The sequence below is a fragment of the Muntiacus reevesi genome, chromosome 2 (assembly GCF_963930625.1).
Source record: "Muntiacus reevesi chromosome 2, mMunRee1.1, whole genome shotgun sequence".
In the NCBI taxonomy this organism is placed as follows: Eukaryota; Metazoa; Chordata; class Mammalia; order Artiodactyla; family Cervidae; genus Muntiacus; species Muntiacus reevesi.
Genome location: NC_089250.1, coordinates 164,365,995 through 164,392,076, shown reverse-complemented (window position 1 = coordinate 164,392,076; position 26,082 = coordinate 164,365,995). Strand labels below are relative to the sequence as shown.

General features: G+C 45.3%; 1 non-coding gene and 1 pseudogene across 1 annotated transcript; one reads left to right on the top strand and one right to left on the bottom strand.

Annotated features, from left to right (window-relative positions):
* The window catches only part of LOC136157301 (craniofacial development protein 2-like), a 92,699-nt pseudogene that overhangs the window by 58,837 nt on the left and 7,780 nt on the right, over positions 1–26,082 (bottom strand).
* TRNAG-GCC (transfer RNA glycine (anticodon GCC)) lies at positions 1,305–1,377 on the top strand. Its single transcript has one exon. It is a non-coding gene; the product is annotated as a tRNA-Gly (tRNA).

Sequence of the window (26,082 nt, the reverse complement as noted above, 5' to 3'; positions counted from 1 at the left end):
AGTCAGACATGACTGAGCGAATGAACACACACACTTTAGGAAAGAGAAACTGGCTGAGCAAATCAAATTTGTAGAGCACACTGTTTTCTAGCATTTCTTTCATTTCTTAGGCAAGAAATGTTTCTGAACAGAGATTGACAAAGTGATTTTTTTGTGTAGGGAATTTTGTCACCAGTTACTCTACTAAATAACACATGCCGGGGGTCTTGCACAGTGCTGGTATACAGCAGGTACTAAATAAATATTCTCTCTGTTCCCTCGGTGCCTGCCTTCCTTCACACGGGGCCACCTGCACTTATTGCTTGTTGGTTTCTTTTTACTTTTGTTCCTGTCCTGAGCCAGCACTTCTTGCCCTGAAGCCTGTCCTTCCCTAGGGTCTGATTGCTCTCAAATTTCCCAGGACCTTGCCTTGAGTCCAGCAAATCTCTCTTTAAAAGCTAGTTTCTCTGAAAACAATTTGGCACAATAACAAGGCCATCATGTGCTGATGGGGGATCGCAAGCATATCTATCACCAATGAAAACGCTGTATTTATATCTTGGCAAAATCTATTCATCCTTTGAAGTGCCCAAAATCCTCTGGGGGAGCATCACAAATCCACCTAATGTGCCCAGTTCTCAACTTTGTACCTGAGTCTCTGGTTTATCAGACAGATGTTTAAATTCCCTGAAGGTCCACACAGCCAAATCCCAAGTGGACTGTCCAGAAGCCCATGGGTGTTAACTTCGCTCTATCAGCCAAGGGCAGTGGAACCCAGACTCACAAGTTGCCCCTGGAGATCCTTTCTCTGGCCTTGGAAGATAATCATGGTGACCACGATGCAGAAATGTGGACGGTTCACAGCCTCACCTCCCAAGCATCTTGTGCAAGGGGGCCCATTGGACCTCTTCTTTCCAGGCGCCCAGCCATTGTCACCCAACCTGGCCACCGTCCCCACACCACACACAAGGGCTCCCCTCCACACCTCACATCCTGCTGGCTGACTCACTGAGAATACACTTGCCTCCCTCCCTTCTCTTCTCTTTGGTTGTTTCATGGTAGCATCTCTCCTTGGCAGCTGTTATCACAGATTGATGGTCACCTCCTATGAGCAGCCTCCCTTGATTCCCAGAAATCTTAGTGGAGCTACTTCTTCAGAACACTGGGTGTAAACCTCTCTTACGGCAAACACTGGGCCATCTTGTGACTGTTTACATACCTGCCCCTTCTCTCATACCTTACGCCTGGAGCCCGCTCTGAGCCTGGCACATGGGGGACATTCAACAATTATGTGCTCAGTGGATTAAAGTCCACAGTCTGGGACTTCCCTGGTGGTCCAGTGGCTAAGATTCTGTGTTGCCAATGCAGGGGGCCCAGGTTCGATCCCCGGTCAGGGAACTAGGCCCCATATGCTGCAACTAAGATACACCTTAGCCAAACAAACAAATATTATAAATAAACGAAGTCCACAGCCTGCCTGAACTTCATTTACCTATAACTCTTTTTTTTTTTTGGCAGTTGTTTAAACTGCTTTATTTATTTTTTATTTTTATTACCTATGGCTCTTTTATAAGCACTTGCTAACCTCTTAAATAGCAGATGCTCACGTATGCCATCCACTGGACGGACCACAGGTGCCTCCAAGAAAGGACTATGTCTTATTGAATTGTATCCACTGCCCTGTCTGGCACAGAGGATGTGCCCCAGAAATAAGCAACTCCATGCCAATTATAGCCTTTAAACCAAGACTTTACATTAAAAAACATATTTTAAGCTATTGAGGCAAATAAACTGAGTTTATTTTTTTATTTTTTACCAATCATCTGTCAATTTGCCTAGGATGAAAGCTATTCCCAGGAATCAAGAATGTATGAAGCACTCACCCTGGTCCCTCAATAAGTCAGGAACGAAACAAAACCAAGAACAGAAACAGAACAATTTTCCAAGATTACTTTTTACCCACTCAATTACGTTGCCTTTTGAGAAAGCATTGGCCTTGGATGGTCTGTTTTAATTAATGCCCTTTGTGTTAACTCTATTTCTTTCTGCTCAAACCACTCACCCCTGAGGGATGGAAAAATGTTCACTCTCAATTTTCTCCTTTGGAAACAAAAGGACACATTTCTTTGGAACTATGTCTCCTTTGGAAAATTGAACCATGCTAAAGGCAACTGGGATGGAGCACACCAACCCACAAAATGAGGAAGGAGTCCAGAATGTGATATTTTGTCAGATCCTTTCCAGGTCTTCAGAATCTGGAGGAGGGAGTGCTTCGAATTTAGCTTTTGTGTGGTCAAGTAGCAAGCAGGGAGGAGGGCGGGGTACCCACAGCACGCTGGACACCCACATCATGCTGTGGGTGAGCCCTGGGCAGAGACTGGGTGGAGGGCAGGTGGGCCTCGGGGGCTGTGCCAAGGCTCTGACAGCTTAGAGAGGGAACAGGATGGGTCAGTAGGCAGCATGCCCAGAGATGTACTGGGTAACTGGTCCTCTGGGAACAAACGCACAAACAAAAAGGCCCTGATGGGTAGCACTTACAATAAATACCTGCACTGTGCCAATCTCAAGCTGTCCATGTGAGAGCACTGAACCTGGAGCTGGGGAGCTGCCTGGTGCTGGTTCTCACAAGCCAGCATGAGCCAGTGTGAGCCAGCACACACTGAATGTCACTGTGGCCAGAGGGGGACTCTTACACGACAGAGCGCCCTTGGGAAAAGCACCAAACCCAAACCTGGAGCAGGGACCTGGCAAGTGAAAGTCGCTCAGTCGTGTCCGACTCTTTGCGATCCCATGGACCTTACAGTCCATGGAATTCTCCAGGCCAGATACTGGAGTGGGTAGACTGTTCCTTCTCCAGGGATGGAAGAGGCCTCTCTTAAGGGAAACTGAGACCTGAATATCAAACGAGGTTACCAAGGAAGGAGGTGGGAAGGGCACTGCAGTCAAAGGCCTGGGTGCTGAGGTCATGGAGAGCAGGGCTTGCTTCTGGCAACACGTCTGACGGCTCAAGCCAGGGTGTGGGAGGAACAAGCAGGAAGAGACCCTGAAGCTGGGTCTCAGCCACATCACGAGGGGCCCTGTGGTTCCTCTGGGAGGTTGGGACTTTAAGCAAGTGAAGGACATCATGCCTTACTTTGGAAGGGCCCCCTCTGGCTCTTAGATGGATGGGGTGACGATAGCCTGGACAATAGAGCTACTGAGCAGGTTCAGTGATGGTGGAGCTCCAACTTGAGTCAGTGATAAAAGGCGGCAGAGGCGGACATTCTTGACAGACAACAGGCAGTGGGAGAAAGAGACCGGCCAGACTTAGCAAATGATTTCAGGGGCAGGGTGAGGAGTGGGGAGAGGGGGGCAAGGACTCACCAAGTTCCAGTTCGAGCAACCAGGAGGGTGGCAACGCCACTCAGCACGAGAAGATGAGAGGGGAAGGAGCTGCAGGTGGAGGGGAGGCCCCGTCACCTGGGCACCTGTTAGGGTGGAGCTGCCACCTGGACAGCCATGTGCAGAAAGCATCTGGGTTTGCAGGTGGTGAGCTCAAGAGACGGGTATGAGTTCAAGCCACACTTTAACTGCAATCTCACTATAATTTGAGTCATAAAGGAGAATCAAGGGGCCCAGGGGAGGTGTGGAAGTGAGAAGAAAAGAACTGATGATAACACCCTGCAGAGCACCAGCCTCCACAAGTGGAACAGAAGCAAGCATTGCTGAGGGTGCTTTTGGGTACCAGTGACGGGCTGGTCAACTCAAACAATAAAATCAATTCCTGAAACTGGAAAGTCCAGAGGGAACCTCTGGCCTGGGCCAAGGATGCAGCCAGGTCTGCAGGGACCCATTTTCCTTCCAGCTCTTTGCTCAGCTTCCGGCAGCATTGTCTTCATCCCAAGGCTGATATCCCAAGGCTGACACCCTCCTCAAAAATAAGCGTCTCTCTGCCCTGGCATAAGTCCTGAGCTTCCTTGCCTGCAGACAGGCTCAGATGGAGGCCCACTTATGAATCTGCCTCCTTGGCCAGGGGTATGGAATGTGCCGATTGACATAACCCGGGTCATGGGCCCTACCCAGGGAACCTGGGGTGCTATCAGCTTTCCTGAACCACAAGGACCAATGAAGTTAGAGTTGGGAGAGAGAGAAAGGGGCCACCAACAAGTGTCCATGGTCAGTGGACCCTCAGAAAGGAGGCTAGGAGATGGACCACCCAAGAGCCAGGAAGAAAACCAACAGACAACAATGGTTATCTGAAACCAGAAAGGAATGAGCTTCAAAACAGAGGTGGTTACCAGTGTTAAGTGCCACGGAACAGTCAAATAAAACTGGAGATTCGAAAGTATCCTGGGCCTTATGATGAGGAAGGTAAGAACCTGCTTGCATGCATGTGTGCTAAGTCACTTGAGTTGTGTCTGGCTCTTTGTGACCTTGTGAACTGTAGCCCACCAGGTTCCTCTGTCCATGGAATTCTCCAGGCAAGAATACAGGAGTGGGTTGCCATTGCCTTCTGCAGGGGATCTTCCTGACCCATGGATCAAATCCAAGTCTCTTATGTCTCCTGCATTGGCAATCAGGTTCTTTACTGATCAACAAATACTTATCAAGACCCCAGCCCCTGTCAGGCCAGGTATTAGATCCTGGGATAGAGTGGCAACCAGGTCGGGCTAGTGGCTGAGTCTAGCAGGACAGCCGGCAACCACGTGGACACGTGTGTAAGAACCGTAATGAGGGAGGCTTGGGAACAAGCTGCAGGGACACCATCACAGACTTGAGGGCTCAGGGGAAGCTCTCAGAGGAAGTAGCAGGTAAGCTGACACCGGAAGGAGGCACAGGAGCTGGGTAGGCAGGTGGCGGGCTGGAGAGGGAGCTGAGTTCCAGACAGAGGAAGGGCACGTGCAGAGCTCAGGGCTAAGAGCTGCGTGGAGCTGGGTGTGGCCGGGGCACAGAGGACAGGTCAACTGTGCCCTCCTCCTGGGTAAAACATGTCAGAGCCCTTGGCACACCTCCAGAGGCCTCACCCACCCAGGCCATGAATTGCTGCTCTTCGAGTGGGGTTATAACTCAACCCAGAGTGCCCCCATCTTGTCTCAAACATCCCAAAGGAGGCCTGAACTAACATCTTCCTGAAGGAAGGATATGAAACTCATTTGACTATAAACTCCCGGAGGACAGGGGTTGTCATCTGATTTCATTCACTGTCATCCCCCAGGCCTGAGACATGGTCGGCTTTCAACAAATAATTGTGGAATGAATAAAGGAAGCAAGCAAGGAGGAAGGAAACCATTGACTTCCCTGCCTGAGTCCCCTTTCCGGCCATCTCATCAAAAATAACAAATAGGGACTTCCTTGGCAGTCCAGTGGTTAGGACTCCACACTCTCAATGCAGGGGGCACGGGTTCCATCCCTGGTTGGGGAACTTAGATCCCCCATGCCTCACTGAGCAACCTAAAAAACAAAAACTAAAAAAAAAAAAAAAAAAAAAAACCACAATAAATAACACAGATTAGTAAACACACCTGGCACTTAGATTATTCCTAAAAGGTCACCAATTACCTTTAAAATGACCTGCTTGAGAATCAGTGTCAATCTTTGGGGGAATTCTTCATTTTGTTGTAAGTGTAGGCATTGCTTGCCTGCCTTCATTTGTAATTCAGCCTCAGAGGAGGCAGGGAACGGGGGCTGGGAGAGGATGAAGTTCTCATCTCTAAGTGCCATTCAATGTCTACTATTTCCATGTGCTTTTTTCTATCTAATAGGTAGACTGTATCTTGAAATGGAGCTGGTCAGGGTCTTTTCACCTCCCATTTCAATGAGGCTGCAGTTTAATTGGAAGTAGAATAACATTTACATATATAATCATCACATCTCAACAAGAGGCAACTAAAAGCTCCTTATGAATGCACATCCTCCCACCTTGTTTCATGAAACATCCTTAACACCGGCTAATTTTCTGTTTGGGTGATGTTGATAGATTATATCAATGAAAAACTTTGTTAGAGTATGTGTCTGAGGCTTAAAAGAGACCCTGTTATAAAATGTCAGTTTTCTCATATTTAGAATAAAACTGATCACGATCCTATGTATAGCAATAATTTATGTGCACACAGATATTTAGTGCTTTTCATGCTCTTTCAATCAGTACTTTCTCCTTTGAATCCTGGAACAGCTCCTCGAGGTATGTAAGGGGAGACATCACCCCTCATTTATCAGTGAGGAAAACAGAGGCACTGCGAGGTGAGATGACTTGTCCAAGATTAATGGGATGACAAAAACCAGTTCTTAATCCTATGCTCTTTCTACCCTTTCATGTGATAAAGTGATACATACTATGGTTTTCTAGGATTATTGTCTGCAAAAAGTTTACACCACTTAGGGGCAGAGTGACACTGTTAGCAAAGAAACCACAAGGGATGTGTATAAGATATTCATTGCAAGACTTCAAGAGTGAGAGAACGCTAGAGGGACCATGGCTCACAGAAGGGGCTGTTAACTAAGGCTGCCTGGGTTCAGACTCAGACTCTGTCATTAACACATGCATGAACTATGGGCCAGTTCCTTCATGTCCCTGCCATGGTGGACATGAGGGGTTGTCTCTGTTTCTCCAGCCTTCCATTTTGGGGTCCTCATGAATACAAGAACACTGTCTCTAACTACCAGCTCCCACGGTAGCAAAAGTGATCTCACTCACTCAATCCTATTGACGACCCTACGGACTATAACCCACCAGGCTCTTCTGTCCGAGGGATTTTCCCCGGCAAGAATACTGAGTTTGTGGCCATGTCCTTCTGCAGGGGAATCTTTTCCCACCCAAGGATTGAACCCAGGTCTCCTGCATTGCAGGCGGATTCTTTACCACAAAACCACCGGGGAAGCCCAGCAAAAGCAATCTAAGCTAAACCAATCAATTCATTCCATCCCTCAGACCATGTCATGGCGTCAGTCAAAGCCACGTGACCCGCGTGAGTCCAATCAGAGGGAACCCAGGACTCTCGCAGGGAATGCTGGGACAAACCCCTCCCACCGTGTGTGAACGAGGAAGCACAGAGTCCTAGGAACTGCCGGCAGCCATCTTGGGTCCACAAAGGGATTCAACCTTAGGAAGAAGGGGACCCTCTGGAAGGCAGAGTGGACACATGGAGAGACCCTGGATGCCCCCCATATCGCTGTTGAAGCTCCATTAACTCTGACTCTTTCAATTACTTGAAATAATAGATTATTGTTTCAGTCAATTTGACTCGGGTTTCCCAGTACAACCAAAAACACCCCAACCAATCTGCCCAAACTCCTCAGCTGTAGGACAGCAAGAATAGTCACCCTCCTAAGTCTGCTGTGACGCTCAAAGGAGATATCACACATGACTCCTGGCTCTGTCTTTCCGGACCAGCCCTCTACCCCACCTATGACCGGGTGGAATCATCTCATCCTCTTCGTCTCACTGTAAAGTCTGGTTCTTTATGCTAACAAAAAAGTCACGTCTTTCAAAAATAAATATCACATTTCGCCTGAGGGCCCCAGATGACCCACCCTTCGATGCAGGGGCTCGGTGAGGATGTGCTACTTTGAAATCGTGTTCTGTTAGAAACTGCTGTAGCGGGAGGGCAGGGCTATTTTGTCATCATCATACTGCTCTTCACTTCCAGGCATTTGGCGATTTTACTACCTTTTCCCTAGCATCCCCTGGGTGGGTGTCCTTAACCTATTATGTAATGATATCTCAGGGTCTGGGAGATAAATTGCTCTCTGTGTAAAATATGGCAGTGGATCTATACCCCTAAGCTCTGATAATTAGTTGTTAATGTAACTACAGTTCTTTCGAGGAGATGTTTTCACGCTCTAAAATCTTCTTAAAAGCGTCCCTTAGGCTGAAATTAAGTTGGAAGGAGTGTCATGCAGGCCTGTGGCGAAGGGTGAGCTGAGCTCAGGTTACCAGTCAGCCTGCTGTGATTCATGGGCCTCAGGCAGAGGGAGGCTGGCCCTCTGCTCGCCTCCGTTGCCAGGCCTGCTCCGGCCTGCAGCCACCAAAGCAAAGGGCGAGAATGCATTTCATCACCCAACGTGACACCGGGAGTAATGGTTACAGATGGGTTTTCAAGAAGGGGGAGGGTGAGCAAGGTGGAGGCTGGGGGCAAGTAGGGGAGGAGGGGAGGGGAATGAACTGGGCGGGGGAAGGGTCACCTCCCAAGGCCTCCCTTTTCACGATATCAAAGAGTTTTCTTTATCCAGACAATTGTGGATTTCTTTTCTATTAGGTCAAAAATAGCTAGTTCAGTTAAGGCATTTAAGATTCATAAGGGACCACAGCCAGCCTGCTCCTTTGGAAGAAACACCAGATTCCTTCTGGAAATGCTTCGCTTCCCAGCTGTGGGGTCCCAGCCTGCTCCAGGTCCTTGCCCATCCTGCGGGCACAGGCACCCTCTGCCTTCCTCCTGGTCATCTCAGCACCAAGGTTGTCCCAGCTCTGCAAAGACAAACTTTCACCATCCCGCCCGGAGGTGGCACAACTGTACAGACTTCATCTGGAGTATCACTATGCGCCTCGAGGCAGTTAACGCCTCGTGTGCTTCACTGGTTACAGAAAGAACAGCAAGTGAGAAGCGGCATAAACCTGAAGACCCAGAAGGGACAGGATACCATGAAATGCTAAACTCTCTGCAGATCCCAAAGAAATTCCGAGTCCCCAGATATCCAGCAGATCTATGTAAACATGTCCTTTCCTTTTGCCTGAAGCTAACCTAAGAAATAAACGTAAGGCGGTTTAAAAATAGTGCAAGTGGGTGATTTAGTTCCATCCCCGGACGGACACACACGGAAGCCCTGGACCGCTCCCGTCAACATGGCGGTCGGGGCAGGGGCCTACGTGGCGCATGAGCCCGGGGGCACCGAAGGCTTAGTGCCCCCTCGTGCTGGGGGGTTTCCGTGGTCTTGAACAGAGTCCCAGAGGAGCTGACCAGTCTGTCCATTTCCTTCAATGACTTGGGCTGAAGGCCATCGCTGGGGCTCACCGCTGAGGCCCCAGAGGAGTTCCCGGACTCCCCCATCACACCGGCCGGTGGGGCTCACAGCGCTCCCCTCCTGCCCTGGCCTGTTCAGTGCAGCGACGCTCCCCGCCACAGGAGAGGCCCAACAGCCATGACCTCCACCTCTGGTCGACAGTCAAGTTCCTTCCACCTCCCCCAGAGGAAGCCAAACTGCCACAAAAAGCTTCGGAGGCAAACATTCCAAAAATTATAACATCCCATGTCTGTAAAAGAAGGAGGGTGGGGGTGAGCCCTCTCTTATAGATGGATGGTTGGGGTGGTGGGTGGAATGTTCCAGAACTGGAGGCTTCAGAACCGGGGCAGAGCCTGGCTCCAAGTGCTTACCAGCTGTGTGACCTCGTGTGAATGACTCTACCCCCTCAGCCTCAGTTTCCTCCTCAGGGGCATGGGCAGTGGCGATGGAACCACTTGGTCTCGCTGTTGAGGGGCTCGGCAGAGGGCCTGACGGAATAGCTGCATCTCTCCTTCCTTCTGGGGACCAGTTAGCCATGTCCATCCTCCTGACCCAGTCATTCCTCTTCTAGGACTGTTTCCCAAGGAAATGACAAGAAATGTCCCATAAAGACTCATGTTGCAAGGGTAAGCGTCCAAGCACTGTTTAATGCAGGGAGAAGGGGAAACGAACTGAGCACCCAGGAGTCACAGCTGGCTAAGTAATTATGGTGAATCCACATATCGGGATTCGTGCAGGATGGTGCCCCCAGAGCCACACCTACTGCAGCCAACTAAGGAAAGAGTCAGCTTGCACTCACAGGATTCCGGGAGCTCTCTGCATGTACACCCAGGAGATATTTCAATCTCTGTTCATCATAATCATTACTGTTTAAAGTCAGCATTGACATATATGCACCATTGTGTATAAAATAGATAACTAATGAGAATCTACTCTGCAGCACAGGGAGCTCTACTCAACGCTCTTGGTGACCTAAATTGGACAGAAATCCAAAAAAGAGGGGTATGTGTATGACTGATTCACGATTTTTCTGTTGTACGGTAGAAACTAACACAACATTATAAGACAACTATGTTCTAATAAAAATTAATTGGAAGTAAAAAATAAAATGAAGAAAAACAATTTTAAGTCAGTACTAATAACAGTAAAAATTATTAGACCCTGAGTGTCCTAGACCCGTGGTCTGTAAGCCTGGGTGCACCTTAGAATCACCTAAAGAAACTTTAAAGATACAAACGCCCAAACCACACCCCAGAGCCATTAATTCAAAACCTCTCAGGATGGAGCCAAGGCACTGAGCATTACTTTTTTATAATTCCAACTGACAGCCCAAATTGAGACCCACTAAAACCTATTAAAGTAGAATTCAAAAAGTTCTCAGAAAAGATGAGCTTGACAATCAGTTCAGGACATATGAGAGGCCCCAAAGAAGTCAGTTCTATTTCTGCAGTCAAATTGTTCCTGAAGGGAAATTCGCTGGCTGTCCAGTGGTTGGGAGTCAGCACTATCACTGATGTGGCCCAGCTTCAGTCCCTGGTCAGGAAACTAAGATCCTGAAAGCCGTGTGGCATGGCCAAAAAAATTACCCAAAAGAAAAAAAAAAAATTATTCCCAAAGAGAAAGGGAGGGAAGCGTAACCAAAAAAAAAAAAAAAAGAAAAAACCAACAACAGCAAAAGAGGTAGAGAGTCAAGGAGAAAAACGTGCACTTAAAATATGTCCTAAGCTTATAAGAAAGACTTGCTGATGATCACTAAACATAAAATGAGTGATGCTTATACAGTTGTGAAGCAGTGACCCTTTTGTTGACCCCTAGAGGTGGATATAACTGTGGAATTCATCCAGCCTCTCTGCCAATAAGGCCCAGTCTCATATTCCCCCACCATGGAAAGAATTCCCCTCAAATGAAAAAAGATACCACATGTGTTTTTAACTCTATTTGGAACCTAAGAGAGGAAAGGAGAAGGACAAAAGGACTCTTTTCCAACTTAAAGAAAAACAGAGATTTTCAAAAAAGGAACAGTAAATCATTCATGGTAAACAAGAAGCTGAGAACATAGAAGAGCTCAGGATCATTCAAACGGGTTCAAGTGTTTAAGTCCAAATAGAAACATCCTGAGATAAAAGAAGAATTTGTGGATTTAATCTAAGGACAGCTATCAGCATTCCCTGGAAACCAGGTTAAAATGGGAAACCTAGAGAGCGACATATACCACTACCATTTTCGAATAAGGTTGTATCCTGGAAAGTTGGGGTTGGTGAACCTGAATTTACATCTTCACAAAATTCTTACATGAATTAATAAACAGATGGTGTGTCCAAACTGAGGAAAGAAAGGAAGGAAGGAAGCATTGATTACCAGCAATCAACATGAACTTACTCAAGAATTCACTCCAGACACAGGGTAGCTAGACAAGTAGATTAGGAAGAAACACAGAAATGGTCCTATGATATCTCTAATCTTCCATGGTAGCCTTATGATGAGGACACACATCAGGTGCCTTGATGATGGTAGATGGTGAGGTGAACACCTAAGGCCAGAATCTTGGTTCTTCTGTCATTTCCAGCCTCATAAGGCCCTGGTGGTAAATGTGGGAAGGCTTGACCACCTGAGCCCACCCTCATCACAATGGCATCATCTTTTAAAATTTGACATGTCTGTCTGTCTTTTACCTATGTATTTGAGGCAACTTTAAAAGGTATGCGGAACTGGAATGACCCAGAGGGATGGGATGGGGAGGGAGATGGGAGGGGGGTTCAGGATGGGGAACACATGTACACCCATGGCTGATTCATGTCAGTGTATGGCAAAATCACTACAATATTGTAAAGTAATTAGCCTCCAACTAATAAATTTTTTAAAATAAAATAAAAATAAAAGGTATGCTGAACAGGTTATTAAAAATAGAATCAGAAAATCAAGACTGTGAAATGGAAGAAGAGACGAATATTCTAATCAGAAATGTTTCCAAGAGTTAGCGCTACATTTGACTCTGCGTTTCTTAGCAGCCAAGGCAAGAAGGGAAGCATGATTAGTTTCACTTCTGCTCCTAGAAAGATGATGCATTTTTATCTTGGTGCCAAACCAAGAGAGAAATCTATCAGTTGGGACCTCACACAGGATACATTGACCAAGCCTATCACAGCAACGTCTTCAGTGATGGCGTGTGCATGCTAAATTGCTTCAGTCATGTCCGTCTCTTTGTGACCTGGTGGACTGTAGCCCACCAGGCTCCTCTGTCCATGGGATTCTCCAGGCAAGAATACTGGAGTGGGTTGCCATGCGCTCCTCCAGGGAATATTCCTGACCTCGGGATCACTTTCATCTCCTGCATTGACAGGTGGGTTCCTTCACACTAGGGCTATGTGGGAAACCCTCAATGAGGGTACCCTCAAGAAATGCTCAGTACACTCCATTTCGGATAATTTGCAGAGTTTCATGAAGGGGCTCCTTACAAAGGGAAGAGCAGGGTGCAGGAAGCCACAGGACCAGTGCTATATCCTGGAGGCTGCTGGCGCTGGGGCTATTACACCCTGGGCTGGCAGAGACAACAGAGGGATGCAATCGGCCCAGAATGGGGCTCCATCTCCTCCCACCCTCCAGCCCCCTGCCAAGGCCACCTCTGAGCCCAGGGAGAAGTCAGAAGGAGCCCCCTGGATGCAGTACTCACAGAGCAGCCTCCTGGGATACAGGGGAGTGGGGAGGACAAGCAGTGAATCTCGAGGGGTAAAGAGCAGAGAACTATTTTGAGTGTCTTTGTGGTTTCACAGAAAGTTTAAACAGGATTTGATAATGCTGCTTTTCATATTAAAAAAGAGATAAATGGATTTTCAACATAATTCAGAAAGGACATTCTACAAAGTAGGTGTTAATGTCACTTTCTGATGATGTGAAAGTGAAAGTCACTCAGTCATGTCCGACTCCTTGTGACCCCATGGACTATAAAGTCCATGGAGTTCTCAAGGCCAGAATACTGGAGTGGGTAGCCTTTCCCTTCTCCAGAGGATCATCCCAACCCAGAAATTGAACTGGGGTCTCCTGCATTGCAGGTGGATTCTTTACCAACTGAGCTATTAGGCAAGTCCTTCTGATGATGCAACATGATACAAAAAGAATTTGGAACTCCCTGAGGATTAAATGGACCATGTGTCCTTTACGTGGTATTCTAAAATTGACACTTTCCTTTTTGCAGGGGGAGGCGATCAAAGAGCACCTAGTGTGCTGATATGTTCTTTTGGTGGCTGAAGAAAGATCAGCTGAGCTTTAAATCCCAAAGGAACGAGAGGCAGCGTGGGGAGGACGGTCGGTTCTGACTCAGGTTTTGCCCAGAGGGAAGACCAGGAATCAAAAAGCCATTCATTTGAGCAGACATGAAGGGAAACAGGAGTTGTTCCTGGAGAAGACAGTTGAGAACATAACAGCTACCTTCAGTATTTGAAAGACTGTCTTTCAGAAAAGAGATTGTCCAGTTCTCTGTGTCATTCCAGAGGACAGAGCAAGGACCAATGGGAAAAGAAGATAAATTGCAACTCCATAAAGGAGATGGTTAGACAGCATCACTGACTCAACGCACATGAACTTGAGCAAACTCTGGAGATAGTGAAGGACAGAGGAGTCTGGTGTGCTGCAGTCCAGGGGGTCACAAAGAGTCGGACATAGCTGAGCCACTGAACAACAAAGGAAGAACTTTCCGGGACTTCAGGCTACCAAACTAAGGAGTGAGCTACTGCAAAACAGGAGTCAGCCTCATATTACCCCAGCAGAGGCTACAGGTAGATGACAAAGAGATGAAGACAGTGGCCTGTGTTGAGTTTACTTGCTTCCAAGTAGCACTTTGGTATGTGCTTGACAGGCATAGATTCATTTACACTTCTAAGGATGTTGTGATATCATCCCCAACTTCAAAAGAGGAAATGAAGGGTACGGTTGGTAACTGACAGAACCCAGATTTGGTCCTGCTCATCCAAGTCCAAGTGCATGTGTTTAAGTAGGCGGTCCAGCCCCTTCTGCCCTAAAAGGGATTCTTCCTTTCAGTGGAAGGTGAAACTTATCATGCTATTCGGCTTCTAAATTTCTCCTTATTCCCAAACTGAATATAATTATGCTAAAATCCAAGGATCCTCTTGAAGGAATTAAGAATGGTGAGATCTGTATGGCCTGGGATGGCAGGAAAGAACTGCAGTCTTGTGGGAGGGGCTGATGTGAATGCAGGTGAGAGGGGAGGATGCTCCTTGTAAGGGAACAGGGGAGAGAAAAAAGGTGATGCCAGAACAAGGACTGGAGAGGAATCTGCAGTGGCTGTAAGACCAGTCGAGTTGGAGCCATAAATTCAGAGCAGTTGGCTGGACCACAGCATGGAACGCACTGGATGCCAGGTTGGGACTTCAGATCTTATTGGTAGATAAAAGGAAACCATTGAATGTGTTAGGGCAGGAGAGCGGCACAAGGAAAGCACCATTTTAGAAAGATTAGCCTGGCAATAGGGCTTAGGTGGTGCTAGAGGTAAAGAATCCGCCTGCCAATGCAGGAGACTCAAGAGACAAGGATTTGACCTCTAGGTCGGGAAGATCCCCTGGAGTAGTAAATGGCAACCCACTCCAGTATTCCTGCCTGGAAATTTTCATGGACAGAGAATGGTGGGCCCCAATCCATGGGGTCGCAAAGAGTTGGACATGCCTGAGCAGCTGAGCACACACACAGCCTGGCAGTGAGGTAGAGGCCAGATTACAACAAAGATACACCGGAAGTGGGAGGCCGCAAGGTGGGAGGCCTAGGCAAGATACAGGAAGATCAACATAAGTAACTCAGTGTCATTTCAAGGTGGGAATTTGCCTTCTGGGCTAAGAACAGGACTACAGATTAGTCAATGTGGTGAGCTAAATGTGATGTGCTAGGAATTCCCTGGTGGTCTAGTGGTTAAGAATCTGCCTTGCAAGGCAGTGGACACGGGTTTGATCCCTGGTCGGGGAACTAAGATCCCACATACCTAAGATCCCACATGCCGTGGAGCAACAAAGCTCACATGCTGCAACTAGAGAGTCCATGCACTGCAATGAAAAGAGCCCTCCTGCCACAACTAAGACCCAATGCAGCCAAAATAGATAAATCAATAAATGTCATATGTTTAGTATGTGTGCACCTTCTTGCAACAGCTAGTTAATTAAATACCCATATTAATAATCAACCTGATCATTTTCTGTGGCAGAGCTCTTGAGTCATCCTGGAATCTCCCATGAACCACACCTCCAGGGAGGCATGCATTTATGAAGTCACCTCCCCTTGTCTCTGGGCTGAGCCTGCCACTGCTGTAACCTATTCAGTTCAGTCACTCAGTCGTGGCTGACTCTTTGAGATGCCATGGATGGCAGCACGCCAGGCTTCCTTTTCCATCAAAGTTATGTCCATTGAGTCGGTGATGCCATCCAACCATCTCATCCTCTGTCATCCACTTCTCCTGCCTTCAATCTTTCCCAGCATCAGGGTCTTTTCCAATAAGCCAATTCTTCGCATCAGGTGGCCAAAGTATTCGAGCTTCAGCTTCATCATTAGTCCTTCCAATGGGTATTCAAGACTGATATCCTTTAGGATTGACTGGCTTGATCTCCTTGCCGTCCAGGGGACTCTCAAGAGTCTTCTCTAAACACCACAGTTCAAAAGCATCAGTTCTTCAGTGCTCAGCTTTCTTTATGGTCCAGCTCTCACATCCATACATGACTACTGGAAAAACCATAGTTTTAACTAGACAGGCCTTTGTCAGCAAAGTAATGTCTCTGCTTTTTAATATGCTGTCTAGGTTGGTCATAATTTTTCTTCCAAGGAGCAATTGTCTTTTAATTTCATGACTGCAGTCACCATCTGCACTGATATTGGAGCCCAAGAAAATAAAAGTCTGTCACTGTTTCCATTGTTTCCTCATCTATTTCCCATGAAGTGGTGGGACCAGATGCCATGGTCTTCATTTTTTGAACGTTGAGTTTTAAGCCAGCTTTTTCACTCTCTTCTTTCACTTTCATCAAGAGACTCTTTAGTTCCTCTTTACTTTCTGTCATAAGGCTGGTGCCATCTGCATACCTGAGGTTACTGATATTTCTCCCAACAGTCTTAACCCCAAGTGTAACCTATAAGATGCAGCAGAATTGACATTGCACCAGTTCTGAGCCTCAGCCTATAGAAAGTTTGGAGGCTTCTGCTTTTTATCTCTTAGGAGCCATGTAAGAAGTCCAGGAGACACCATGTGTTGAGACCACAAGGAGGGCATTACAGGAAGAGAAAGGCCCCCCAAGAGAGGCCACCTGGAGGAGGAATGAGCCCGGCCAACACGGAGCCCCAGACACGTGACCCCAGTGGAGCTGTTGGAGCCCCAGCCAGAAGCCTTTCTAGCTGAGCACCAGACCCGGGAGTAGAGAAGACACAGGGCTACCCCAGGCCCCGCAGATATCAAGTGGCAGAGAGGCAGACTGACCCACTGCACCCTGCACAAATTCACAACCCACAGCGCCGTGAGAAATAGTTAAGGGCCTGTTGTTTGAAGCAACGAAATTCTGGGGGTGGTTTCCGGCACAGCAATAGGTAACTGAAAGTGAGGTCTCCTAGACTCACTAAAAACCCTTGTCCATGTGAGTTACTCTCCCAACCCAAGAGGAGGGGTCCAGCTGCCTTGTCGGGAACGCGTGACTCCATTCCAACCAGGCACGACTGGCTTCAGGCAGTGCGGAATTGAAGCTGGAGTGTGATAGCCTTGTTCCCCGAGCCTGGCAGCAGTGGAGACCTGGTTCCTCTAGGGTTATAGGAGAGCCATCCACAGCCACGAGGTGAGAGTCCCTGCGTCTCCTTCCCCGTGAGTCCCGCAGTAATTCATGTGACTCTGAACTGCTCACACTTCCCTTTGCACTTGGTAGGAAAGCAGATGGTATCAACACCCCTTTCTCCTGCCTGTCCCGTGCACTGGTCATCCCGGAAGGAGGTATTGTGTGACTGCTTCTAAGGCTGAAAACACATATTCAATTGGCTACTAAATGACCAGCACAGTGTTAAGGCAGCCCCGAGTCTCTCAACAGAACTCCTGATCCCTACAATTATTGTGTGTCTAGAGCCCCACAGTTCCCGAAGCACTTTCACTTATCATTAATAGGATGATGACAATTAATATTTATCCAACAGACACTCTAACAAATGCTTTATATCCACTGGGGCATGTCAGCCTTCCAGCAGCCTTACAGGTAGGGATGTGACTCTCCCAGTTTACAGGTGAGGAAACTAAGGCTCAGGGGGGGAACTCGCTTGCCCGAAAAGCCACACACCCAGGAAACGGTAGAGGCAGCATACGCCGGCAGGGTGCCCACTCTAATGGCCTCTTCTTGAGCTAGTCTCTTTTTATAGATGGACGCTCCAGCTGAAGGACCACAGGGAGGCCCCTGTCCTCTCTGGTGGTGGCCTGGGACCTTCTCTGCACTGTCCCACAGCTTCATCCCATAGGACTTGCCCCATCTCTGGACTGCATTGGGGGAGGGGGAGGAGAATGGTCAGGTGTGGATGGCCAGGAAGGAGGGGGAAGGGGGGGGGGTGAGCACATCCCCATCCTGCTCCTCACCCCAGCGCACCCCAACACAGGACACCAGAGCCCAATGGGAGAAAAGCACCCAGCCTAAGGCAAGGAAAAGTAGGGTGAGTTTCAGGTCACCCAGATTACCTCTGATCTGGCTGGACCCATTTCCCGTTACTCAGAAAAACTTTCACCCAATGCCTATATCTCTAAAAATCCAGCTTATGTGTGCCTCTCATCATAAAAAAAAATACATGAGAGTCATCAACAGAAGCTAAAATTATTGGGTGAAAGTCTGTAAGATACTTACAAGGCTTAGATTAGTTAAATTACAAAGGGAAAAGCTGTAACTTAACAGTGACAGACAGTACTAAGTAATCCAAAGCAGTGTCACTGTCATGGGACAAATGTCACATGCCTCCAGGCAGGACATCCTGAGAAGACAGTACCTGTGGTTTCCTGCCAAAACAACCTGAATCTAAACACGAGGAAACCTCAGACAAGCCCAAAGTGAGGGATATTCTTCAAAATGGAACTAGCCTACATGATTCAAAATCCCACGGTCGTACTTTATAGCACAGGGAACTCTGTTCGAGGTTATGTGACAGCCTGGATGGGAGGGGAGTTTCAGGGAAAACGTGAAAGTCGTTCAGTCATGTCCAACTCTTTGCAACCTCATGGACTTTACACATTCTGTGGAATTCTCCAGGCCAGAATACTGGAGTCGGTAGCCTTTCCCTTCTCCAGGGGATCTTTCGAACCCAGGTCTCCTGCATTGCAGTCAGATTCTTTACCAGCTGAGCTATCAGGGGAGCCCTCTGGGAGAATGGATACATATATATGTATGACTGTGACATTGGCCATACCCCAATATAAAATAAAAAGTTAAAAAAATAATATCCCAAAGTCAGAATTCCCTGGCGGTCCAGTGGTCAGGACTAGGTACTCTCGGTGCCAAGGGCCCAAGGCCCCTGGTCAGGGAACTAATACTAGAAGCCATTCAGCGCAATCAAAAAAAAAAAAAGAACCAAGCAAAAATGGCAAGGTCATAAAAGGCCAAGAAAATCTAAAGAACTATCCCAGATAAAAGGAGATTTAAAAGACAGGGTGATAAATGTGATGTATGATCCTTGATTGGATCATATACCCAAGATGGGGCAAGCAGGTGGGATGAGGGGAGGTAGAAACTTACCATAAAGGACCTTACTAGGGAATTGTAGTCATTTAAATATGAACTGTGGGTTAAATAATAGCCTGCATGGATCAATGTCCCATTTTCTGATGTTGATAATCTTCCTGTGGTTGTGTAAGAGAATGAATGTCTTTGTTCTCAGGGAACATACACTGAAGTGTCTATTGGCAAAAGAGGAATTGTACAAATAAAACAAATGTGGCAAATGGTAACAACAGACGAATCTAGGTGAGACTGGTACTTAGGAGTTTTTTCTATGAGTTTGAATTATTTCAAAATTAAAAGTTTAAAAATTATGCAGAAGTATTACATTTGGACACTGGGAGGAAAGACATTTTTAAGGACAGGCTTTGAGCTGCGGCATCTTGCAGCCAGTCCAAAAAAAAAAAAAAAAGAAAAAGAAAATGCCTCCTTTGGATTTTCTTAAGGTCTCTAAATGCACAGCCATGCTCTTTGCACTCCCCAAATTGGGAAGAGGGCCCCGTCCTCAGAGATGCAGCTCACTGGCCTGAAGCTCCAAGTGGCTGAAGGAGGAGCAGAGGAGTGCAGAGGGAAACCTGTGAAGCGCAGGAGGCAGGAAGTAACAGCCCTCCTCCGTCACAGCAATTTGATCAAAATGGTCCCAGGGACGCTCTTGCTCACCTCTTCCCACTCCAGCGCCATGGCCCTATTTGGTTCGAGCCAACTCATTGATTTAGCTCATTACTTTTCCTATTGAACTCTTTGGTCCACAGTGGAGATCATTTGCAAATAAAGCCCAGGGTTTCCAGGGGTTTCTGAGGCAATCAACCAGGCAGGAATGCAGTCTCTCATGTCAGATCAGCTTCTGGCCGTCCTTTATTATCATTTTTTAATTCACTCATTTTTCTCTCTGTTAAAGTTGTTTCTATCCATCTCACTTTGGCATTGCCCAGACCAATCTTCCTAAATTAGCAGAGTCCTGCAGTACCCTGCCTGGTGAAGGAAAGAGGGGGAAAAAAAAGACAGACAGACTGTCTGCGGGAAAACTATTTAATTTGAGCTGGTTGCCCCTCTGAAAAATGATGTCCACATCAGATAAGGAGACGGCCAGTTTAAATTGTTCTATCAGAACCGAGCTGCCTGGAATGAAGCTCATTCCACACAATTGGAAACTGTTCTCTTCTGCTTTTTTTTTTTTTCACAAAGCAATTGCCCAACTTGAAGGCTGTTTGTGATTGAAGTAGAGGCCACAATAATTTATACAGTAAAAGCCTCTATCTAGATCAAATTGTATATTTTCCAGGTAACTATGCTGGGTAAATATTCCCTCTGTTTTATCTTTAATGCAATATCTTTATGCATTCTGTCAAGCTAACACTCCCTGGGGAATATTTTACATGCTGATACACAGGCAACTTGCCACTTATTACATTTAAGGTGGTTTGTCTTTTCAGAGATGAGAATGTGAAGTGTTATATCCGCCTTCTGTAGAACCAGTTTGCCCTGTGAATGTGCATGTGTTGCCCTAATGGGTCTCTTCCTGTTCTAATTAATATGACAACATAGCGTTGTCATCAGCCAGTATTTATGGGGGAGCCCTCTGAGGCCTGGATCTGTGCTGGGCGCTTCCACTGAAAGGTCCTATCTTATTCTAGGGATCTAGGCAAAAGAAGTATTCACACAGCTGTGCAAGGAGTGGGTGACAGCACCTCTTCTTGTGGCAAAACAGTGAGACCGGCTAATTAGATTATTATAATATTGCCATTAAAGAACAAGATCAATGTATAGCGCCTGACATGTTACCATACCATGCTATATTGGGGGAAATGGAAAAAAGTGGACTGAAAAACATTCCTGATGGGATGATTCCATTTTCAGGAGGGAAAGAATCTCAGCGTATGTAGAGTATGTGTGTGTGTGTGTGTGTGTGTGTGTGTGTGTGTGTGTGTGTGTGTGTGTGTACATGAAGATGTGCGTGAAGTTTATTTTTACGTTTTAAAGTCTAGAATAATATACATCAAACTGTTAACAGTGGTAACCTTTGAGGACTGGGACTAGAGCAGAAGGCAAAAAGACACATACTTTAATTCAGATGCTTATATATTATTTGAATTTTCTACAAAGAATATGCTACTTTTGTTTAAAAAAAAAAGTGTATTTCTAGTTGCATTTCCCCACCTAGAAATAACAATGGAAACACGAGACCCTCTCGGGGTTTTATATTTGGGGTGTGGTTTGTTTTTTTTTTTTTGCTTGTTTATTTTGTTTTTTAAAAGGGAAAATTGAAGACACACATGCCTGATGTCTATAAAATTATATGCAGTAAAAGCTGAATAAGGTGGAATCTAATTATGTGCAAACTTAACTTGGGAGCAGGAGCCTACTTTAGACCCTGACCCTCAGGAAGACTGAATTCTCCAGGACTTCCTGGGACCAGAGACAGTGAGGATGAGAGGAATGGAGTTTTCTGTTATGGTTCCATTGATCGGCCAACTTGGAAAGGCAAGAAGCAAACAGCCATGATCTTTCCTAGAACATTTTAAAGAACAGCTGTAGATGGAATTGATCAAGCAAGCTTTAGACTCAAGATGAGCAAGTGTTAAGTATGTGCTGTGTGCTGGGTAATACGCATGGTGCTTTCACATTTATCATCTCCTTGAGTCCTCAAAACTCAGGGATGCTTGACTGTGTGTACAGATGATGGTTAGAGAGAGTAATACTAAGTTCGATCCCTGGATCAGGAAGAACCCCCGGAGACGGGAATGGTTACCCACTCCAGTATTCTTGCCTGGAGAATTCCATGGACAGAGGAGCCTGGCGGGCTACAGTCTGTCGCAAAGAGACAGACAGGATTCATACTGAGTTAAAATTAGGTTAAGTCCTGCAGACTATCACGAACCCGTAGAATACCCAATTCCCATTCACCCTGAGGAATTTCAGATTCTCTGAAATGTAGAACAGTGTGAATACCCAGACAACTAAATATACATTTTCTTTTCATCCTTCCCTTTGGTCCACCTAGTCCTTTCAATCTTCAATGAGTGTAAGCACAGGGTTACTATCCAGGACTGTTGTCTTTTCTTGCTGGAGAGGAGGGAGGAAAAATCATCTGTCTACCATGCAGCCTCCTTCCAGTCTTGGAAAGAAGTATATCCCCTCTCAGCACAGAAAGTAAGGGAATCAGAGCCTCCCCCTTCCCCATCCTGGGCAGTCTGCTCAGCCAATCAGACACCTTCACCCAGGACTTTGAGCACAGAGCAAATGAGGATATACAAGAAAGAATTCAGACGCAGTGGTAGCAGTTGTATCTAGCAGAAGCAGCAGTGTCCTGCCAAGACTATTACAATCAAAACATAGTTGCTCAACTGTACTTCAATTTAAAAATAAATAGATAAAAAACAGCAAACAAAAAACATTGTTGCTCTATATCCCAACTCATTAGGCTAGCATAACATTGATATGAAAGCCTGATAAAGACAGTACAATGAAGGAAAAATACGTTTTAATCTCTCTCATTCATACAGATGTAAAATTTGTGGTGCTGGAGTAGACGCTTAAGAATCACTTGTACAGCAAGAGCAAACCATGAATCCTAAAGGAAATCAGTCCTCAATATTCATTTGAAGAACTAACGCTAAAGCTGAAGCTCCAATACTTGGGCCACCTGCTACTCATTGGCGCCTACTCATTGGAGCCAACTCATTGGGAAAGACCCCGACGCTGGGAAAGATTGATGGCAGATGGAGAAGGGGTGGCAGGGAAGAGGATGAGATGGTTACATGGCATCACAACTCGATGGACATGAATTTTAGCAAACTCTGGGAGATAGTGAAGGACAGAGGAGCCTGGCATGCTACAGTTCATGGGGTGGCAAAGAGTCGGACAAAACAGCGACTGAACAACAAAAATCCTAAATAGAATATCATCATGCTAATCCAGCAATGTAAGAAAATAATATTATATTACAGCCAAGTTGAGCTTATAGCAGTAATTCAAGGTTGGTTTATCATTAGAAAATCAGTGAATGTACTTTACCACCTTCACATATTCAAAAAGAAAAATTAAGTGATTTTTTTCATAAATTTACAAGAAGCATTGGATAAAATTCATTATGCCTACATGACGGAAAACAGAGTTGTAGTAAACCAGAAATGCCAGAAACAGAGGAAATCTTCCTTAAACTGATAAAGGATATTCACTCTCACCAGACATTATACTAATTGAAAAAGTGGTGAGAGTATTAAGATTACAAATAAAACAATCGTGTCTACTATCACCATTTCTATTCAATATTTTAATAGAGGCCCTAGCCAGAGCAATAAGGCCAGAAAACAAATAAATAGTGTAAGGATCAGAAGGATGACACCAAACTGTCATCATTTGTGGAAGCTATTTTTGTTTACATTTAAAGAATCTAAAAAAAAAAAACAAATTTGGGTAAATTACTGTGACTAATAAGGGGCAGATACATTTGTAATGATATAATTTTCAATAACGTCAAAATAGCAACTACTTACAAGTCTAGCTAGCAAAATGTACTCAAGTCATAGACAAAACTACATACCTTGAAAAAATTAAAGGAACCTAAATAAGTGGAGAGAGACATCATGCTCATAGTTTGGAAGACACAATACTGCAAAATATCAAATCTATAGATTCAAGGCAATCTCAAAGCAAACTCTCTACAGACGCTTCATGTAAATTGAAAAATGATTCTAAAATTTTTGTAGAAAAGCAAAGAACCAAGATCAGCCATGAAACTCTTGAGATGAACAAGAGGGAGATCTTGTCCTGCCAGAAATTAAGAGCAGAAAAGAAAACTTATTATAAAGCTATTATTGCAGTGTGGTTCTGGCTTTAGAAGACAGAAATAGATCAATATTTGTTCATATACAGACATGTGATTGATTCTAAAGGTAACACCATAAAGCAATGAAAAAGGATAATAAATAGAGCTGGGATAATTTGGTATCCATAGGGAAAAAAGTTTAACTGGACCCCTACCTCACACCACACTCAAAAATCAACTCTAGGCAGATTACAGACCTAAATATAAATGGCAAAATCCTATAGAAGACTATCTTTGTGGGAAAAAATTATAAAGCAAGGCAGAAAATATTAACCATAAAAAGGAAAGTCTGATATAACTGACCGCATTAAAATTTTAAAACTTCTGCTTATCAAAGCATACCATTAAGGGACTTTCCTGGTGGTGCAGTGGTTAAGAATCTGCCTTGCAGTGCAGAGGGTGTAGGTTCAGTCCCTGGTTGGTAAACGAAGATCTCGCATGTCACAGGGCCGCTGAGCCTGAGTACCACCACTAGAGAGTCCACGAGCCGCAACTGAGAGTCAACGCAGCCAAATAAGTAAATGTTTTTAAAAGAACAATATATCATTAAGAGAGAAAAAAATGAAGCCACAAAACAGAGCAGAAAAAAAATGTGCCATCCTTAAAACCAAGGAAGGCTCAGATCCAGAACCAATTTGATAAAATGAAACAATCCAATATTTTCTAAAGGGCAAAGGACTTGAGACATTTCACATAGAAGAAACCCAAATGCCAATAAAGATACGAGAAGAAGTTCAAGTTAAAGCCACAGGGCCGGGCGGGGTGCGGGGGGAGGTGTCAGTGGGTGGGCTTCCCCGCAGATCCTGTGTTTGAGAATCTGCCTGCCAATGCAGGGGACACAGGTTCGATCCTTGGCTGGGGAACTAAGACCCCACGTGGCCCGAGCAGCTAAGCCTATGTGTCCCAACTCCCGAAGCCCGTGCACCTAACGCTCAGGAGCCTCAACCAGAGAAGCCACCACGACGAGAAAATCCAATGCCAAGAGAAGCCCGTGAAAGTGAAAGTGAAGTTGCTCAGTCATGTCCAACTCTTTGGGACCCCATGGGCTGTAACCCACCAGGCTGCTCCATCCATGGCATTTTCCAGGCAAGAACACTGGAGTGGGTAGCCATTTCCTTCTCCAGGAGATCTTCCTGATCGACGGATCGAACCCAGGTCTCCTGCATTTCAGGCAGAAACTTTACCATCTGAGCCACCAGGGAAACCGAAGAAGCCCAGGGACCACAGCAAAGAGTAGCACCCAGTCTCTGCAACTAGAGCAAGTCTGCTCGCAGCCACGAAAACCCAGCGCAGCCAAAAATAAATAAATGAATCTTAAAAAACAAAAAAAGGCATAGTGTACTGTCCCCACACACCTAGTATCCAGGCCCAGGCTGCTGAAAGTGTCCTGTTTTATCATAAGGGAGGGGGCTTGGGCTCCCCCAACTCCCCGCCATCCCTCACTACCGGTTCTAATAGTGATGGTCTCCACATGACTTAGAAGAGTATCATTTGAGAAATTAGAAATTCATTCCTCTAAACCATCCTCCAAGCTGTTTCTGGTAGGCATCCTATTAAAGCTGACGTCCTACTTTATGTCACAAAGTCTCAGGATTAGAAATGCCATTCATGAAATCTCTCTCTCTCTCTCTTATTTTTTTCTAATTCTTCTTTGAAGCAACCACTTTGACCACCACTCTGGTCCCCTCAAACTTCTCTTTCCCTTCTATTCTTGGTCTTTGTTCAGGCTACTGCAAAACTGCATCTTTCAAACGTTGTGAAGGCCATTTGCTACAAGTGCTAAATCACTTTGGCCCAATGTACACAGCATCTTTTTTGGTTTAGGTTGCTTAAAATTTTTATTGAAATATAGATATTCATAGTGTTGTGTTGCTTTCAGGTGTATAGTAAACTGATTCAGTTGTGTGTGTGTATATATATAAATATATATATACTGTATGTGTGTCTGTGTGCATATATATAAATAAATGTATACTGTATGTGTGTCTGTGTGTGTGTATATATATATATATATATACTGTATGTGTGTCTGTGTGTGTGTGTATATATATATATACTGTACATGTGTCTGTGTGTGTATATATAAATATATGTATACTCTATGTGTGTCTGTGGGCATATATATAAATATATGTATACTGTATGTGTGTCTGTGTGTCTATATATATATATATATACTGTATGTGTGTCTGTGTGTGTGTGTATATATATATATACTGTATATGTGTCTGTGTGTGTATATATAAATATATGTATACTCTATGTGTGTCTGTGGGCATATATGTAAATATATGTATACTGTATGTGTGTCTGTGTGTGTGTGTATATATATATATATATAATACTGTATGTGTGTCTGTGTGTGTATATATATATATAATACTGTATGTGTGTCTGTGTGTGTATATATATATATATAATACTGTATGTGTGTCTGTGTGTGTATATATATATATATAATACTGTATGTGTGTCTGTGTGTGTATATATATATATATAATACTGTATGTGTGTCTGTGTGTGTATATATATATATATAATACTGTATGTGTGTCTGTGTCTGTGTGTATATATATAATACTG